This window comes from Triturus cristatus, chromosome 1_1 (genome assembly GCF_964204655.1).
Source record: "Triturus cristatus chromosome 1_1, aTriCri1.1, whole genome shotgun sequence".
NCBI classification, from domain to species: Eukaryota; Metazoa; Chordata; class Amphibia; order Caudata; family Salamandridae; genus Triturus; species Triturus cristatus.
Window position 1 is genome coordinate 570,771,647 of NC_140579.1, and position 20,197 is coordinate 570,791,843.

Genomic DNA, 20,197 nt, shown 5'->3' on the forward strand with positions numbered 1-20,197 from the left:
CGTCAACACGTCTTGATCCCCACCCATGAAAAAGGACATATCTTAGACCACATTTGGTCTCATAATATCCCTACCTCCAGCCCCATGGCCTCACCATGCATATGGTCTGACCACCACCTATTGAAATTTTCCATCACCTCTCAGGGCAACCCCAAAAATCATGTGCCCTCGGGAGGGTTAGCCAGGAAATGGAGATCTCTAAATTCCCAAGATTTCCTATCCACCCTGACTAACTCCATCCCTACCCCGGCCCCCGATATCAACTTGATGGATAAAGCACACACTGAGTGGCTTCTTTCTGCATGCAACGAACATGCTCCCTTAACCAGGTTCTCCCGCGCCCGTCGCATGGACGCCCACAGGTGGTTCTCTGCTGACTTAAAAAAACTAAAATTAGAACTCCGCCAACTAGAGAGGAAGTGGAGGCACTGCTACCATGACAAAGATAAATCATCATATACGACAGCTCGTAAAAACTACAAGAGCGCTATCTTATCTGCCAAAGCAGCTTTTTTCTCAGAAAAAATCTCTAACGCTCAAAACAAATCGAGGGAAATCTTCAGAGTCGTAAACGACTTGTGTAACGATTCCAGAACCTCTCCCTCTCAGCCACCATCCCAAATGATGTGCAACCGGCTCAACGATTTCTTCAAGGAGAAGATCGACATCATAAAAAATAGTATTCGTACTAACCATCTCATGGCAGCCTATTCGGACATTAGCAGAAACCCATACATACTTCAGGATATCCCTCCCATCGATCCACCCAAATTGCTGGAACTGATGAACCGTGTAAAATCTGGTTCCCCCAATGATCCCTGCCCTCCGCATATATTGAAGGAAGTTTACACTGCACTTCCTCAAGGCATACTTCCCCTTCTGAACACCTCCCTATTACGAGGAATAGTCCCCAACTCATTTAAAAACGCCACCCTAGTCCCTCTAATTAAGAAACCGGGTGCCGATCTCTCCAATCTTTCCAATTACCGCCCCATATCCCTTCTCCCTTACGGTGCCAAGCTGCTTGAAGCCCATGTAACCAGCTGCATATCCAACTTCATAGAAACATCCGACTACCTGGAGTCTAACCAAGCCGGGTTCCGCCAGGCACACTCCACCGAGGCGGTAATCCTCGCTGTCCAGAATACCCTAAGGACCAAAGCCGATAATGGAATCCACCAAGCCCTCGTACTCCTCGACTTGTCGGCCGCGTTCGACACGGTGGATCACACCATCTTATTACACCGTGTCGAACAAGCCGGCCTTAGCGGCGCGGCTCTTGACTGGATTAAGTCCTTTCTGACGGACAGATCCCAGGCAGTAAAGCTGGAGAACTTTATGGTACCCAAACTCTCCACCACTTGCGGTGTCCCACAGGGCTCCTCATTATCTCCCCTCCTTTTTAACTTATATCTTAAACCGCTACTGCACTCACTGAAAAACAGGAAAGTCACCATCTACAACTATGCGGATGACTTGCAGCTGGTATTCCCCCTCAACTCCACGGACTCCACTGAGGAATTCCAAACTACCATGCTGCACATCCAGAGCTGGATGGATCAGAACCATCTCAAGCTCAATCCAGGAAAAACTGAGCTTGTACTCCCCGGTAACAGCGCATTAAGCTGGGGCCCCCACTTCTGGCCGGCCTCGATGGGCACCCCTCCATCTCCCTCTCAGTCAGTGATGAGCCTCGGGGTCACTCTCTGCTCCGACCTCTCACTAAAAACCCAGGTCGGAACAGTGATCTCTTCCTGTTTCTTTCAGTTAAGAAAGATCAAGAAAATTGCCCATCTGCTGACTCACTCTGCTCTCATTCAGGTGGTACTCGCCTTGGTCCTTTCGCGACTAGACTTTTCCAACTCCATCTACTTGGGCCTACCCCTCGCCCTTGCTAATCGCATGCAGATTGTTCAAAATCAAGCGGCCAGATTAATATTTAAGAGCAACCGCAGGAAGTCGGCCAAACCTCTGTTAGCCTACCTTCATTGGCTCCCTATAGCCCAACGGATCACCTTTAAGGTAGGCTGCATAATCTTCAAAGCACTCCACGGAAAAAGTCCCAGGTTCGTCAATCAACTCATAAATAAATACGAACCGACCCGTGACCTTCGCTCTGCCCACCTGTCCTTCCTCACGCTGCCTACGTTCAAAAAGAAACGACTTGGTGGATCCCGTTTCGCCTACCTTGCCCCAAAAACCTGGAATTCCTTCCCCTGTCTACTCGGAATTGTACTAAGCTGGCAGAGTTTAGGGGTGCTCTGAAGACCTGGTTATTCAAACAAGCGCACGGTTAGAGTATTGTTACCATTTATCTCTTCAGTTTACCATCTGTCTCACTTAGCGCCATGAAACCCCTGGGTGACCGTGCGCTTAACAAATTCCGAATAACATAACATAACATAACGCCCATCCAGGGGCAATCATGAGCCCGGAACGTCCTTGTGCTTCCAGCCAAGACCTGCGCCCCAAAACAACCACCTCCACTTATAGCTTTCCTGGTGCTAGCGACCATTGCGAATATGTCAGTTTGCTACACAATTCCTGCACCACGTGAGAGTGAAGTTTTTTTTACCACTGCACTCAGTAATAGTGTATGTGCTTTGAAGCTTGATGACACGGAGATGGCACGTGTTTGCTCGTTCAGTGAGGGGCTGGAAGGTGCCACAAATGAGCACATCCAAGGATCCTTCGAATGTGCTCTGAGAGCTAACTGTGCAAAGCTACAACGTGGGCTGGCATGACGGGCCCAGGTACGAGGATAATTAGGCATGGTGACAGGCAGTGAATTGTGCCTCAGGAACATGTCACATCACTGCCACTTTATGACTGGCAGAGCTACGCACACCTGCAGCACTTGTCATGGTACTTTTTGTGCATGAAACAGATTTCTCGTTTGTAATTACATCCACTTCCCGTTTTTAGGTCGAGGGACCGTCCGGTCTGCCGAAAGGCAGAACCGGAAGTCCGGAGATCTTATGATGCTTAGAGTGGCTATTTAGCCCGCCTCTCTTTTTGGCTCTCCTCCATTGGCTGGCTTCCTAAACGGAGGCCAGCCATTGGAGGAGAGGGCCGTCCCTCCAAATAGGCTCCATCTTTTTCAGATTCGGGGGCATGTTCCATGCTCTTCTTTCCACTTTTTAGCCACGCCCTTTTTAGGTCTCGGCTCGAAGGCTGCGATTGCGCAGTCTCGCTCCGAGATTTAACGTTTTGGAGAAGAGGGGCTTGAACCCGCCCCTCTTCTCTCCTCCATTGGCTGGCCTCTTAAATGCTGGCCAGCCATTGGAGAAGAGTCTTTGTCTCGCAAAACAAGCCCCATCCTTTTCGGATTGGGGGCGTGTTTTTTCGCTACTTTTCGCTGGGCGTGTTTTTCTCTCCTCCAGCCAATGGCAAGAGGAGAGAAAAGAAAAACACGCCCCCGAATCCGAAACCGCCGCTGCGTTTCTCCGAGGCATTTCTGCTTCGCCTCGGAGAAAGGCGGCGGTGTTCATGGCTCTCGCTGCCCTATCCTCGCAACCTGGAGCTTGTGGTAAGGTGTGCTCTGGTGTTTACGTTTCTAACTCAGGTCACAAACCATAACACGTTTAAATCCTGGTTTCTCCACTTGACACCAACCGTGTGATCTTGCGCAAACCACTTTAACTCCCGGTGCAAAGTTCCGGATTCCCCGGGAACGGTCTAAGCTCCAATATTAAGCCTTATCTTGGAAGACTGCATCCTCCTGCACTGGAGCTGCACTGTTGGGGTCCCCCGTACCCCAGGATGTGCTCGGTGCTGGCAGAGCTGCAGAAAGGCGGTCCAAGGGTCCGTCCCTGCCGCGCCGCTCCTTATGCGCCCTTGGCTCCTCTGTGCACTGCACCCTCAGCTGCAGCGGGTGGAGAACGAAGGATCCGCAGAAGAGTGGGCGCGGTGCCCTGGCACCCCCGGGTCCGCACGGGTCCAGCTGGGAGTGCGAGGTGAGTGTGTGGGGTGCCACAGGTGCACTCTTCTTCCCCTGCAGTTAGCCTTGCGGAGCTCTCAGCTATGGCACAGTACCGGTGCTTGACACGGATCCTCCCCCCTACCTTTAAGTACAGTGCATCCGCCCTATCCAATTACAGCGCCATTTCCACCCCCCGCGGCCCCTCCCGGCCCCTTGTGCGCTCTATTGTTTGCTAACAAGCTTCTGATGCAATTTAAGAGCCGCCAGACTCTGCCAGGCAGGGAGGATGTGCCTTATTCATGAGGCGCTGCGGTGGCGAACCTTCAAGTCTTGGCACCTCCCACAGTGCCCTCGTGTGATGGGCAAGGCGCTATAGGTCACCCCTCTAAAGGCAGCTCAGTGTGTTGGGACCCTACTGCAAAGAGTACCGTTAAACCCAGGCTGTCATGATTGGGCAGATATAGGCCGCAATCCTTAAGAGGTCAATATATTTACAGCCATATGTGAAACTCAACCTGTTATCCTTCGGAGATCTATATAATCAGGGCCACTTGAATTATGCGATTCTGCAGCCGCAGCGTTTTCCACATAATTATAGATTTGCCCCATTTGCCACTTGATCCATCCACTGCTGTATCTGCAGATTTTAACCAAACAATGCGTCTAGCTGAATCGCATCAAACGTTACTAAATATGTGGCGACCCCTGTTTCCGCACAATAGAATGCCACCCGCAAAGGTTGACTGGTTATCCATCCTTCAGTTGTTTATGACCGTATTTGGTTGTTAAACTGGTACCAATGAGGTCAAATCTTTGGCCAGAAAGTGTTAGCAAGTAAAAAAAAACACAAAATAATGAAGCAATACTATAAAAAAGTGCCTCATTATACTGCATAGTTGCCTTTTTTGCCTCCTAGTTTGGTCCTCCCTTTCTGCGTCATTCGAGTGGCCTAGGAGATAATAAATATCATAATTCAAATTAGGCATGTCATCTTTCCGAGGTCGATAAAAATAGTCCTGCAGGTGACACAGCCTTTAATCCTTCTGAGGCTGCTAATGTGAAGGACATTCTACTCACTCCCTCCACTGTTCAACAGCAATCTAGATGATACCATGAAAGGGGCGGGGGAGGGGGGAAATAAATGCTCTATAATTGTATTATCTTAGCTTTTATTTGTCTCGAGGATTGTATTCACAATGTTAGCATACACTATACATTGGTTCTTTTCTCTCCGGCAGATCTAGCATCTTTGAGCTTACCCCTTTACTGCACCTCCTTTCAGCACTGAAGTTGGCAGACATAGTGATTGTAGTGCGGCTGTGGTGGGAAGGGAACGTTTGGGAGTACTTGTGAGGGGGGAGATTAAAGTTAACAACCTCTGACTGTTCGGGGCAACGCGTTCTGCTTACATGATGAGTGTGAGCTCAGAAGCATAATGGGTCGTGTAGTTTCCTTGGTCCTTGTGAGGGTAGTTATTCCTACCCAGATTGTATTTTTGTTACAGGTTCGGATTTATAATTCTCCTGTAAGAATGAGTTAAAAGTAGGGCTACAAGTCTTAGAAGGCACAGCGAAAAACATGAACTCGGTGAGCTGCTCACGCATGGATCAGGGCACACGAGAACTTAAACAAATTCGCCTTCAAAGTCTCCTAAGTGGTCGAGGTCAAGAGGCAGGTCAGTGGGTCCTATAATTCAAACAGAGGACGTAGACTTAGGGCTAGAGCAGCCGACTTTGGAGCTGACGCACAGGGTTCGAGTGTCGGCCTTGGTTCAGCATCCTGTGATATCTTAATCTTCCCGTGTTTATAAAAAATGAATGTGTCTTGTGTAAGGTAACTGGTGGTCATTTAAAGCGCTCCAATACCTTCGGGTAGAGGTTGCGCTATATCAACCTGCAAAAAAATAAACAATGGATTTAGGAAGAGAAGGGGGCCGCAGAGGTGGGTGTTCATAGCTCTTTGACTTCACAGCCAGTAAGCGCTTTGTGAATATACACATCGTTAGTTTAAACAAGCGCGCGCCTCGCGCTACAAGTGGGAGGGGTGGGGGGGAGTGCAAGAGCACACAAAGCGTTTCCCTTGCAGGAGTATTTGAGAGTGATTAAGCTATTGACATTGTAAATAACAATGCCGTTTCTTTAAATCTTTTAAAAACAACAACATAAACAAAAATAATGTCATGAGCAATGCCAATAGCTCTAACTTTAACAATGCCGAGACCATTGCATTGTAAATGCTTGTTAGGACTGGAGTAGAGACAGCATGAGCTTTTTCGAAGCCTTAGGTATCCAAAAATCATTATAAAACGACACATGCAACTTTATACATACCACCGCTTTCAGTCAGCCATCTTCATACACTGGTTTGTGCAGCTGTCATTCACATCTTGCTTCCCCCACCACAACATACAACATGAGCAAAGAGTCGGCCCACTTCATCCCTCGGCTGCCTCGCACTATGAGTGACTATGATTGACAGCAATCCGCCGCCAGAAAAGGAGCGGGTCTCCTTGCCAGGGCTGATGTGCTGGGCCTGCTTGGTCACTCTTTGATTTTTATATTTTTGACAATTTCTTGCCAATTACACGTTTTCAACAGAATATAAAAAAGCATTACCCACTAACCAAGGCCAAACCTGTGGGCTTTACCAATGTTTGTTGGAACTTGGAATGATAATGCATACTTAGATATGGCACATCTTTAAATATTACATATCACTATCGAACCACGAGCAGAGAAGATGTGCATGGTGGAGACCGGAGACCCTTTATTAAACAAGCATTGGCATAGCCAATAGGTCTTGCCTTTGGGACCTTATAAGTATTCACTTATGCAGCACAATATCCTTACTGCAACAACATTAACTGTTGCATGGCTAAACACTTATAAGGTCCCAAAGGCGAGACCTATTGGCTATGCCAATGCGTTTTTATTCTTACCATGTGTTACCACAGTTGTGCAGTTTAGTATCAATGTGAATAACAACAATCTAAGAATTAACCACTGAGGTTTCTTACAAGCATGTTCTGCTTGGCAAGTGTATCTATTGGTAAGATGGCTTCAGGGTTTTAAGCAGTTTTTGAGTGGGCTAAGGCACCTCATAATCTGAGAGCATCCATCGTCTCTTATGTTAATGCTTCCAATATATTGTTCAGGTTGTTGATGCACTTGCTAGAGAGATCTGTTTATAATCCACATCTCACAATTTTGAATAATCATAAAACATCTTGGGAGGGTTAATCTGTCTGCTGCAAAGCACTGCGTGTAAGTTGTTGATCGCGATTACAAATTTCAGAGTAAAATGGCGGGTCACCTAAATCGATGCCTATATTACACTGAATTCAGCACCAATGGATCAATATCTCTGTACAGGTAGGAGAGCAGAAATGTGTCAATGTTTTCATCTTTTTGATGGGGAAAGAACATAGTGAATGCCATGGCTGTTTTTCCCTAATACTGCCACACACTGCCTGCAGAAATCAAAAATATCTGTGGTTCCCCAGCCCTCAATGTGCATCACAAGGATAGGTCTACGAAAGTATTGAATTGCTCAATTTACCAATGCTTTTACATCCCAATTCGCAAATGAGGCCTACTTTTATTTTGGTGCCCAGGCCTATTTTCTGTCCCTGTCTAAGTGAGACAAAGTGCCATGGCTCACTGACGCCATTTGAACGTTCTCTGCAAGTGGAGATCAGCTAAGTGCACCTGGTGACAACAACATACTATAGCACAAAATAGCTGCAAGAATTTTTGCTTCATTAAAAAAAATGCATCACAGTTGTTGAGCATATCACAAAATTTGTGGAAGATGCAGAATTGTTTGTTTTGCAAGGAAAGAAGAATCGCAACCCGAAGGCTAATTTTAACCTGAGTATGTGTTGTCAGGTGCCTACCTTAGCGCTGTATTAAGCCTTTGCTAACTTGTGGTATAGCTTTTGAAGCCTGTGCCAGCCAGATTTTCTTTTTAATAAATGTGGAACTATCACAGAACATGCTAAATAAACCCTGTCCAAATCTGTTCCACGTTCAACCTTTCAAGTGGCACTATCCACAGATGTGGCCTGTGTAAACGAAGGTACGTTTGAGGACGTGGAATTTGAGGCAGTCCTCCTCCCTGCACGCTCCACACATTTTGACATCAGTTGTCTCACCACATTTGAAGAGTTGCTTTCTAACCCTTTCAGTGCCACGCCTGCCCAGTTAACGGCTTTGACTCCAGCTCTTTCATTTTCAATTCCGTGTCAAAGATCAGAGTGTGAAACTTTTTGTGTTTAAAATAATCTGGGGGAGTTTTATATAAAATTTTGAATGAAGTGCAGGGATCAAGTCCACACCGCAGGCACCATCATTTAATTATGAGAGAGACATAAATAATGCATTTTTCAGTGTTGCCTCCTTCTACAAAAAGGCATGAACAGGCTTTTTGTGTGAAGTTTTAGAACTCTTTCCATAACGCGCCTCGGGCTGTTTAGGGGGAAGGGGATAAGTTGCTTCAGGCTGCACGCTGATGAAGATGAAAAAAATTAGCATTGCTGCTTAACTAAAGTCCAGAAAAGGAGTTTGGGATCCGCTTTTAAACATACATTGAAATCGGTTTTGTGAACTTGCGGCGCGAATAATTAAATGTAGCATGCACCCTGCTGTGTTTTAGTAATATTTCTGTGAGGCGTGTCCTATGAAGCTCAGTGACTGTATATTAGCAATCTGTACTTGTTTCCTGCAGACCAGGCGTGAAGCAATTCCAAAGCCATCCAAGACGTGAAATCTTAGTTGAACAAGCAAAAGGAAAGTGATCGCGCGAAAAGCATAAAAGCAGGGGTGCGTGCCGGCAAACACGCGAGTGGGACGGCAAAAGTGAAAGCAGGGGTGCGTGCGCGACGGCAAAAAAGTGAAAGCTCCAGATGGCGCCTCGGGCGCCGAAAGCTGCCGGCTGCGCGCGTGCATGCTCGTGTGAACGCAAGCGCTAGGCCAGCCAGCAGCACTTTGAAAACTCACCTACTAAATGTCTCTCCGAGTAGCGCATGCGCACTGACTCAGCGAGACCTAAAAAAGGGCATTAGCCCTATATCAAAGAAGTGCATTTTGCGCAACCATTTTATTTACTAATCCATCTCAGACTGGTAAATACAAAGAAAAACAAATATGCACCTTCTTTTGTAGCCGTGCTGGACATGTGCCTATAAAATGACGCGACGGCTGCATCAAAGTGCTATTACATTATTTTCAGGGATGCTGCATAGAAACTGCGCTGCTGTACAACATGCCTAAAAATCGTTGTCAAAGCCAAATTATCTCATGGGTGCGACCCACTGGCTTTGCCAATGCTTGTTTGAAGTTAAGGATATCACCATAATGTAAAGCACTTTAACGAGGAGACATCATCTAATTGTCAGGAGGCAGTCTTTTAAACCAACTGACTTGGATCCTTGTATTTTGCTCGCTTTATTAATAAGTGAGTTTCCACTTTTATTTTGGAACACAGAGCACATCATGTGGGTCTCTGGCTCGGAGAGCAATGAATTAAAGGAAAACCAGAGATGACACAACTGAAATGATGACAACGTACGGCTGCTCCAAATCCTTCCCTGCACAAAGTACCTTATTAATAAGTCGAGCAAGAGCAATGGAACCTAAAACTGAAGTAATCGAGGAAAGGTCACCGGAAACACTACTGCAAGCTCCTTCAGGCCTGGCCAATGGCGGCCTCAAAAAGCTTCCAAAGTAAAGCATTTCTGAAAACTGGGCTTTTTGAAAAAATTACACTGCCATTTCACCACCTTGGTGACTTTAGTGAATAAGGCACATCTTCAACATGAACAGATCACCCTCCTCAATATAGCTGGCAGCTATATTGCCTAATGTGTCTTTTGCAGGCTTTGAGTGCCATCTGCAGGACAAAAGTTCGAATGCTGGAGGACTGTCTCGGCGTTTCATCTTCATAGTGTCGATAATATCTAGACCTGACAGATGAGCAATCTCCGCTTACAACAAAACATAGCAGCAGTACGTCAGCAAGTTTCATTGACAAATAAGTGCCCCTCAGATAAATGTAACTGACTTCGATACTGCCACGGTGCAAGACTTCTATAAAAAGATGCTATTATTTCCGGTTCCTGGCCGCTGCATTAGGCGTCGCTTGGCATGGCGGTATATCCGCATAAGTCAGACATGTTGTCAATTCGACAAAGTAATTGCTGCTGTTCGGCTTCTGCTGGCGTTTCAAAGTCTGTGTGCACGAAAACAAGACTATGAATCACTGTATAAAAGTCTAAAAGTAGCGCGAGGAGCCAAGGGAAGAAAAATCTTTTTTTTTTGCTTTGTTACGTTGCTACTTGCCTGTCTGTACATGCTTACTCGGAAACACACCTTGATCATGCTCTACGTTTGATGATCCCTCCGGAAGCATTCGGTGTTATGTTACAAATAGTGTCCATATTATTTTCCTGCGAGGGAAAAGAACTGACATTGTGTTGTATGTCTGCTGAAAATTTATTATTTGGGGAGAGCTTTATAAGTACTTTTGAAGAAGCGGCCACTAAGAGTGCTGCGGTAAAGCATTTACAGGTGGAAAAAGTGAAAGCTCCAGATGGCGCCTCGGGCGCTGAAAGCTGCCGGCTGCGCGCGTGCACGCTCGCGTGAACGCAAGCGCTAGGCCAGCCAGCAGCACTTTGAAAACTCACCTACTAAAAGTCTCTCCGAGCAGCGCATGCGCGTTGACTCAGCGAGACCTAAAAAATCAAACTGTACTTAAGTGCCAGTTCCTTTGATTACTATCTTAGCACCGCGTTTTACACTCACTCCACATATTTGTAGGAAATGGAACTTAACAATAATGCCACCAGAGCTTTTAAGTGGCCCAAAATCCTAGTTTCTGAACTGGGCAGTGTCTTCCAAAGTGCATCTCGGAGAGAAGATGACATTGTTTCATGCATGTGTCCACAAACAGATACGAATGGAAAAGATACATTTTTATGTACAGTGAGGCTGATTGAGGGGTGTGAGGGATGATTCCTCAGGTAGCTCAGACCCCGGTTACAGGATTTGTAGGAGGATGCGTAGCTGGAGAGACTTTTAGGACATCCTAAACCTCATCCCTCACTCCTTATTCCAGGCCTGCACTGCTGACTGACTAACTCTGCACTCTCCCATTTTGTGGCAGATTAGAGATCTCAGTCCCTGAGAGACAACAGGAACCTACAATTTAGGCAAGCGCCACAGCTCGTATGTAACTCAACATAACGTGTTTGTAAGGTGCTGTTCATGCTCAGGGGTATATGGCAGATGCTCCTTACCCAAGTCACTGGTGCTCATTTTATGAAGTTCAGAGGGATAAAACACTGAACCAGTCGGTATTCAACCTATGACCAAAGGTTTCTGCTGTGGGTGCTTTATTCCACCGAGGCTCTGAACCCAACAATCAGCCCAGACCTCCTTGACATGAAGCTTGCAGCTCAGACAGACCAGGGTCTCCTCTGGGGGGCCTGTAAATGCAGCCGCTGGTTCTCTTCTCACCACCATCAGACCTGTGTCAGGAGTGATCAGGGGCTGTCTCTTTGGAGCCTGTGCTTAGCAGAATTGACCATTCTTCATCAGAGGGCTTATAAAATTGACCTTCGGATCAACGCAGTTCAATATGAATGAGATGCACAGCTCGCCCAGGGCAGGTGGGCTGGAGGCTTTGAAGCCGCGGGTCACATGGGCCCAGACTCTTCATGGCAGTATCTGTGTAGCACAGCCCTTTGCAGCGTATCTGTCTTTGCAGCGGTGGTTGATGTCAGTAGGGGCTTGAACAGGTAAGAGTGGTGGGGCGGCATGGGGTGGGGGGTGGTGAAAGTCAATAGACGACAGGAGAAGTAATATGAAATAAATAAAACTACTTACCTTGTGCTCACCACATCACTGAGTCCGCTATGCGGCGAGCGCAAGCTAAGTGGTTTTATTTATTTCATATTACTTATCCAGTCGTCTGTCGACTGCCACCACCCCCCAGCCTGCCCCGTTTCACCGATCTCGCCTGTGCAAGCCGCTACTGGCCGATGTGTGGGTCATAAACAAACTACACACCGACATGCATGGGACCCAGGGCTGCAAAATTACTGGTGGGACCCGGGGCCACAAAATTACTGGTGGGACCCAGGGCCACAAAATTATTGGTAGGACCCAGGGCCACAAAATTACTGGTAGGACCAAGGGCCACAAAATTACTGGTGGGACCCAGTGCGACAAAATTACTGGTGGGACCCAGGGCCACAACATTACTTGTGGGGTCCAGGCACTATTTAAATGTATTGTAGGAGTGCTGAGTAGTGCAGGTACTCTCTATTTCAAATTGAAGAAGTGCAGGTACTCAGTACCGGACAGTAACAGCCCATTTAAAGCACTGGGCCCAGGGTATATGAGCATCTCCATCGAGACAAAGCCCATGGGACGCCCTTATTGTTTGTCTAATCATCCATGGAAAAGGCCTGGGAATGGGCCAGCGCCCAAACTCCAGTCCCGTGGATACGCCACTCCCTTTTATATTTTATATAGCTCCTACCATCGAGCACTAGGCACCTAAGCTGCCCTCAAATTAATCAGGGAGCAAATAACAAGTTCTAGAAATATAGGTGGGGTACTAATTAGCTTAAATAATGAGGTGACTTCATCATAGGGAGGACTACCGCAACCTTATCATGCTCTACTTTGCAGTCAAAGCTCAGGGACAATCTTTGCAATGTATATTGTATATGCATGCAAATGTATGATTTGCAATATATATATATATATATTGATGCATGAATTTGTTTAAATGTAACTTCACGTACTTCTTGAAACATTTGCTACCGTACAGTACAGGTAGATGGTCTTTAAAGTGTGATATATATATATATTATCTACTGGCGGTCGCCAGTAGATAGTTATAGTTAGGACCGTGTTTCCATAGGAAATCCGCAACATTCTATTTGGAATAACTTTGGCGCCGATTGACGAATCCTCGCGAAATTTTTAAAATAGGTGGGGCGCTCCGCTCCGCTCCTTCCCTGAAAGTCTCGGGGGGATTCGTCAAGCGGGGGCTGAGAAAAAGGGGGGGTCCCAAAACACGTTTTCCCCATGCATTTTTCCATAGGACCTTTAGTCCGAGCTACAGCCCGAATGGCTGAACAGAATTCTGCGAAAAATCGCCGAATGCGCGTAGCGTACGCGCACGGCGTAAACGGAAAAATTCCGCGAACTTCGCGTAACGATTCCGCGACTACGCGTACCGTGCGCGCACGGCAAAAAAAAAAAAAAATACATAACTTAGCATTTAAAAAAAACGTACAAATTCACTGAAAAAACCATAGGTTTCACACACGTTATAGTTAGGAATTAGCATTTAAAAAACCTTGCAAATTCACTTAAAAAACAATAGGTTTCACACATGTTATAGTTAGTATGACATTTCACTCGTGAAAAACCAATGAAATTCTCCCGTTATAGTTAGTGCAGGCAACTATAACTCACGCGACCACAATCCTCTGCTGATGACGTCAGATATTACATCACTGATGACATATGTGTTTTTCTGAAAAAAAAATATTTGTAATATATGTATAGCTAAAAATTAATGGAAGAAGACATGGGTAAATAAGTGTCTAAATACAGTGATGTAATATCTGACGTCATCAGCAGAGGATTGCGGTCGCGTGAGTTATAGTTGCCTGCACTAACTATAAAGGGGGAATTTCATTGGTTTTTCACGAGTGAAATGTCCAGCTAACTATAACATGTGTGAAACCTATAGTTTTTTAAGTGAATATATATATAGATAGACCATCTACCTGTACTGTAAAGTAGCAAATGTTTTAAGAAGTACGTGAAGTTACATTTAAACAAATTCATGCATCAATATAAGTCACAACTGAAATATAAAACCACAAGCTAAGGACTATAAAACGTTGCTTTAAGGTGCTGTGCGCCGATGTCATCCTTCATAATGGAAACCCATCAGGTTATGAGCGATGATACTACATATCAAACGTACTTATTATACATTATTATACATTATAAAAGGTGTGCAATGGGATGAGGGCAGCTTTACACTCAGAAATCTCAGGCGTTTTGTGCGCATGCTGTAAATTTGTAGAAGCATGCTTCTGACTTTGTGAGCGTGATGTAATTGTGGCCTCGAATGTGTGCCTATAACTGTCCGAAGCCATACACCCAGTTTTTCATAATACAGGTAGCTGGAAATAGGCGCACATTGGGGCACATTCATCCTGAACAAACAGTATGAAAGTCACTGGCCTGTCCCTTGGGCTCCGAGAAAGAGTTAGTTGGTGACAAGGAATGTGGGCCCTCCCCAGATAATGAGCAGCAGTGGGTTCAAATTGTAATTTATAAAGCATACAACAGCAATAGTGCGTGCATCATTGGCTACTGCTCTTAATTTCTGGCTTTGTGACATAACGCGTTTTGTGTAATGTTTTGTATTGGAGATGCAAAGAGCAATTGGAAATCGCAGAAGAAGTGCTAGCAAACACACTGGGTATGAGCGAAAGTAAGTGCATTTACAACAGGGGCAGTAGCAGCTGGTGTCGGGCCAAAGTGGCAGTACAGGGGGAGGAGGGGGGACAAAACAAAAAACAAATTAGAAAGAAAAACTTACCTGAATCCTATCGCATCGCCGCTCTTTTGGCTCCACTGCAGGCACCGGCTCCCAGACTTCCCTGGGGTCAATCCTGACACTACTCTCACAGCATGACAGTAGCATCAGGATTGGTCTGAACACTCTCGATTTGCGCTCCCAGTGAGACTGGGAGCCTATGCTTGCTGTCTCCAACCCAGCAACACAGCTCGGGCTAGAGACAGTTTACTTGCACATGACAGTTTGGCTGTCCTGGGACGGCCGGACAAACCGTTTTACGAACTGACAACAGTGCACCTACCACTCCCCCTCGTGCCCGTCAATTTCATGGCCCTGCCCTCTAGACTTCATGGAAGGAGAAAAATGAAACATGCTTTAATATCATTTTTTCCCCCACATTTTGCAGCTGCTGCTGGCAGGGAGGGGGGGGGGGGGGAGGAGGCGATGGTCCTCTGCCATAGGGGAAGAGGGTACCATTGGGAGGATTCAGACCTTATATACAGGCCTCGGTGAAACCTTCCTGTCTGCTCCTACCCCAGACTTCTTGTCAGCCACCAGCCGTTGGCCGCTTCTCCTTGCGCACCTCTCACCCTTGCCGTTGTGCACTCCGTCAGTCCCAGGAACTCCAGCTAGAGCCTATTGCATGCAGCTCTGGGGTGGAAGGCCGTGTCTTCCAGAAGAGATGTGGGGTTGATAAATTAGAAACTAAAAACCGTGTGCTGTTTATGGCGGCCTAGTCTCTGTAGCAGTGCCGTAACTAAACTTGAGGGGGCCCCCCTGCAAAGTACATGCAAGGAGCACCCAATGCTCTGGATCCAGTTAGGAGCTCTCAGGCAAAGGACCTGCAATGCTGGAGGAGGTCCCCTGCACCGCGGGGGCTGTGGCGGCTTTTATTACACCACTGCTCTGCAGCTTCTGTGACACGTTCTGTTTCGCCCATCCCCATATTGGACTTGGAAGAGCATAGATTCTGAATAAGGTAAAGAGTGAAATAGTAACACCGATATGTTAAGAAAAAATAAAAAAATAAGGCAACACAGGGTAGGAGGGTGGGAATCACAATGGAGAGCGGGAGAGGCAGGTGGGTGAAACTTAGGGCTGGGTCAAAAACAATGGCAAGCGAGAGGAAGGTGGGGGGTTTAGAAACAACTTAAAGTGGTTGGGTGGTTTAGAAACAATGGAGAGCAGGAGGAAGTAGATTTAAAACAACAGCAGGAGTAGGTTAAAAACAATGGCAGGGGGAACGAGAGGGACTGCAGGCACATGAACTCTTTTAGAGTGCGTGTGGATTTTTTTTATAATTACCTGCAGCCAGGGAAGGACACTGGTCACAGGAAGCTGTGCTTGATCCAGGCTCCACGGCATGGATGAAGACTCCGAAGCCCAGGAGGAAGCAGGAGACCAGGAGAAGCCACTGGCCAATAGGAAGCAAAGAAACTAGAGTGCCGTGGGACCCATCCCAATGGTAGGTAAAGGTAAGTAATGGGCGGACTCTAAGCCCCGTTTAAGATTTTTGTTTTTATTACAAAAGATGTTGCAAGCGCTGTGCAGGCGAAACCTAAAAATGCACTAGCCAGATAAGCACAATTATTATCATTATGAGCCCACTCTTGGGAGAGTTGTTACCAATTTAGTTCATTAAACTCAAAGACAACAAGAAGGCTGTTAATATCAAACGTGAGACAGTCACAGTAATTTTTTGTCTTCCTTTTGGAAGAGGAAGGGAGTATTGTGTTTCCTCCAATGCTTCTCAAAGATCTGAGTGAGACGGGTGACTCGCTTATATCGCTCGCCCTGCAAAGTGAGGGAGCAGCACATCTTTCCTCAGTTTGCATGCATCCATCATTAATGAACAGACAGTATTCCATAAAGATTTGTCCTGAAGGGAAAAGAGACCAAGCGAACGCTTGATCATTCTATTGAATTTGAAATAAAGATGGGATAAAATATTTGTTTCTTTCTTTCTTCAATAAATAGTTAAAATGCAGAAAGTTCAAATTGCTCTATTTTCGCTCCCACTGACATATTGATGTAATATGCAGTGGGTACACTGCGGCGCCTGGTGAGATTAATTTATGTCACAGCTAAACCCACACTGAAGCGTAAATTCATTTTGGAGAACATTGTCGCCGTTTTCCAAAACAGGGGCGGCCGATATGACACAACAGGACTTCGAGTTCCTAAAACACATCTCAGGAAGTGACGTCATCAGACCTATGCCCAGGGAAATTCATTGTAGGAACTTTTAAAAAAGACTTAAACTTTTTTCTGTTTTATTTAATAAATCAACATGTATAGTGAACAGCCACACATGGACTCTACCTAAAACTAGCAGGCGAAAAAGCCATTCCTATAAGGGTGTGAGAAGATGGATAGCCTTGAGATTCTCAGCTTCAGGTTTTTATTTTAAACGCCTCAATCTGCGTGTGACCCACAACTACTTATCTTCTTAAGTTGCTGTAGAAACAAGCATTGGCAAAGTCAGTAGGTCTCACCTAAAGAGCTATTGGCTTTTTGCCAATGACGTGCAGCATAGGCAAAACAAAAGCTGCTGCTGCTATACATTCTGTGCGCATGTGCATGCATGATGACCATGCATGCCAACAGACCAAATGCAGGCGGTAGATGCCCAATCTGAAGACAAATATGGATTTATTTTACCTGCCTTCCACCTAAAATTGTCTCTGTTTCGATGTATGTCAATGGGAAAAATGCATTGCCATGATTTTGTGTTTTTATAATCTCCCACTTTCCAATAGTAAAATGTTGACAAGTATGGATGGCATGGGCACCTTTGGAATGATGCAGGCACTATTTAAAAATAAATTATAAAAAGTCCGAATTAAAATGAAGGACGACTCTTAGATTGGTAAAGAAATAAAAATGATATTTAATTTGCACAAAGTACTTTCTAGGTAGTGGAGGGGCCTGACAGCAAATGGTAGCTTCCTGGGCCTGTCAAATACGTGTAAATTAATGAAAAAATTAGTTAAATGACTGAAAGGGTGGGGAAACAATGGAGGAGCAGGTGGTAAGGGCAATAGAGGAGCAAGTGGAGAAAACAATAGGGAGTAAACAGGTGATGAGAAAAGCAGCTCACAAGGGGGAAGCAGCATAGGGTCGGGCGAGAAGATGAAGCAAAAAGCATGGCAATTTGGTGGGGGAAAAGCACAATGCGATGGAGAGAGCTTTCAGCACAAACAACAGAGAAAGCAACACAGAGGGAATGGGTATTTAGCAGGGAAAGAAGAACACACGAGAGAGAGAGCTGCAAAACACATGCACTCTCATTGAGGGCTTAGCAAAAAAAAAAAAACAGTTCCATAAAAGTGAGCAGTGGAAGGATCACCTGTGGTCCATGCAGGTAACAGTGGTGGGGCGGTGGGGCCACGTGGGGGATAGGGCCGAACTGACTACCGGGCGTTTTGGAATTCTGCCGAGCAGGGGGCTGATTTCACTGCGGTGGGGGCTGATTTCGTTCATGGAGACCTGCGTGTACTTTGAAATAATTAAAGCAAAACGAATTTCGTTCAGTACACGCAGGTCCCCATCAACAAAATCAGCCCCCAGCCCAGCAGCATTCCAAAATGCCCGGTAGTCAGTCCGGCCCTGGTGGGGGATGATGCAGAGGGATGATGCAGAGGGAAAATGTATTATTTATTTATTTTTCCTGCTGCATGGTTTCTCGAAATCCCCTCCCCCTCACCCCCCCCCCCCCCCCCCAATGTGGCCCCACCGCTGTTACCTGCACAGACCGCGGCTCAGAAGGATACAAGCCAGACAATTAAAAGGATGATAAAGAGGGTATAGTTCAGCGAAGCAAAAAACAAAAGACAAGAAAGGCAAGCTGATGGAGTGTCTAATTAAAACAAGCATTTGCAATGCAATAGGTCTCGCATTTACGCGAGTTTGAGCTATTGACATTGCAAATGACAATGCCTTTTATTTTTGTTTTTTGAACATAAATAAAAGGCATTGTCATTTACAATGCCAATAGCTTAAACTCGTGTAAATGCGAGACCTATTGTATTGCAAATGCTTGTTCATACTTCAAGAGAGCCATCCGGGTGTTTTGCTCTTTTGCCACAGAAACAAAACAGCCACATGCAAACCCTTTAAATCCCATAAGGCTGACCGGCACACAGAAAGCTTTTACGCTATCTCTTTAATCCTAACGGAGTAAAAACATGCCACCAAGCCTTGCTGTTCTGCTTGCAAGGTCGGAGCCCCCAAGTAATGGCAGTCGCAGCTGGCATGACTCGCGGGTGGGTGGGGAAAGGTGGGGGTGCGGGCGGTGCGCCGTCTCCCTGCATCACTTTCAGGGTTATAAAACACGGTGGACTCTGTTACAAAAGCTGAGCGTTCCTTGGAGTACTTTACACCCACAGGGCCGCCCGGGAGTGTTCAGTCAAAGAGATATACAAGAACAAAGGCGAGACACTGAGCGTCTGCAGCAGTCGGGATCAGATAGGATCTAGGTTGGCTCAGCACCTACGATTAGTAGCTGAACCCTGCAAAGCCCCGCACACTGTCCCCCCCCCAGTAGCCCATAGGTCCAGACACCCCACGCCTCACCCGTCTGCACCACTCAAGACACTGGGAGGAGACACCTCACCAAGTGACATCACCCGGTACGTGCTCACATTTCCATCTTGTGGTCGGAAGTGCGGCCGCCAAGCCCCGCCGCCAGACAACTATATTACGTTTCGGGTTGTTTGCCCCCCACGGGGGCTCCTTCTGGGGCTATTGTTCGGAGACACAGGCGCCCCTGTGAACTGTCTGCAGAGGCCCGGGGCCAGGCGATACAGGCTTGGGGGCATGGGCGTGCCTCAAAGGCCGCAAATCACATCAAAGACAAACAATGATGCGTAAAAAACTGCAGAAAGCAAAAACAAATCAACCAGGTTTACAACTTTGTCGCGAGAGCGCACATTTAAACATAAATCACACATACGATCTGCAGGCTGTAACTGGAAACAGGCAGCGAGTAGAAGAACCCCCTTAATGAATGTAAGTGGCTCCTACACCTGGGCACCCACAGGGGCTCTCTAAAAGAAGCAGCCTGAACTACCGAATTGGGTAGCTCAGCGAGCTATGCACTCGCTGACGAGAACCGCAGGTTACAGATTCATATCTCTACAAAGTCGGCCTTGAAATCTGGAAAATGATTTTAAAAGGACTCTACACCTTACTTGGGTTAAAATAACTGCATATAAAAAGTTATGTTAATGCACTTATAGACCACGTTAGGAACCATTGAAGCAGCGCATTTCTTTTCTATACCGGTTCCTTCACTGCCAAGTTATTTTTGTGGTCTAAATAACTATTTTGGTCGTATTTTACACACTTGGAACTTCTAAATTAACAAAGTAAAGTTTCCGCAATAAGTGCTTGGGTGAACCAGGTCACCTCTAAACCGGTTTATGCCCACGGGGGCAGATCAGACTGGCAGTGCTGCGTGCCAGGGGTGTTTGTTTTGTCTTGTGGCTTCCAATGAGGCTTAAATGGACACAAAAAACACAAGCCAAATGGAAAAAAAGCGTTTTTCAGGTTTCCTAAAGAACACAAGGTCAGTAAATGTCTTATCGGCCTTATCCACGTCAGCTGCCCTCTGAAGGTCACCGGTCCCGGCAGGCCGCGGGAGGGGCGGGGGTGGGTGTGTAC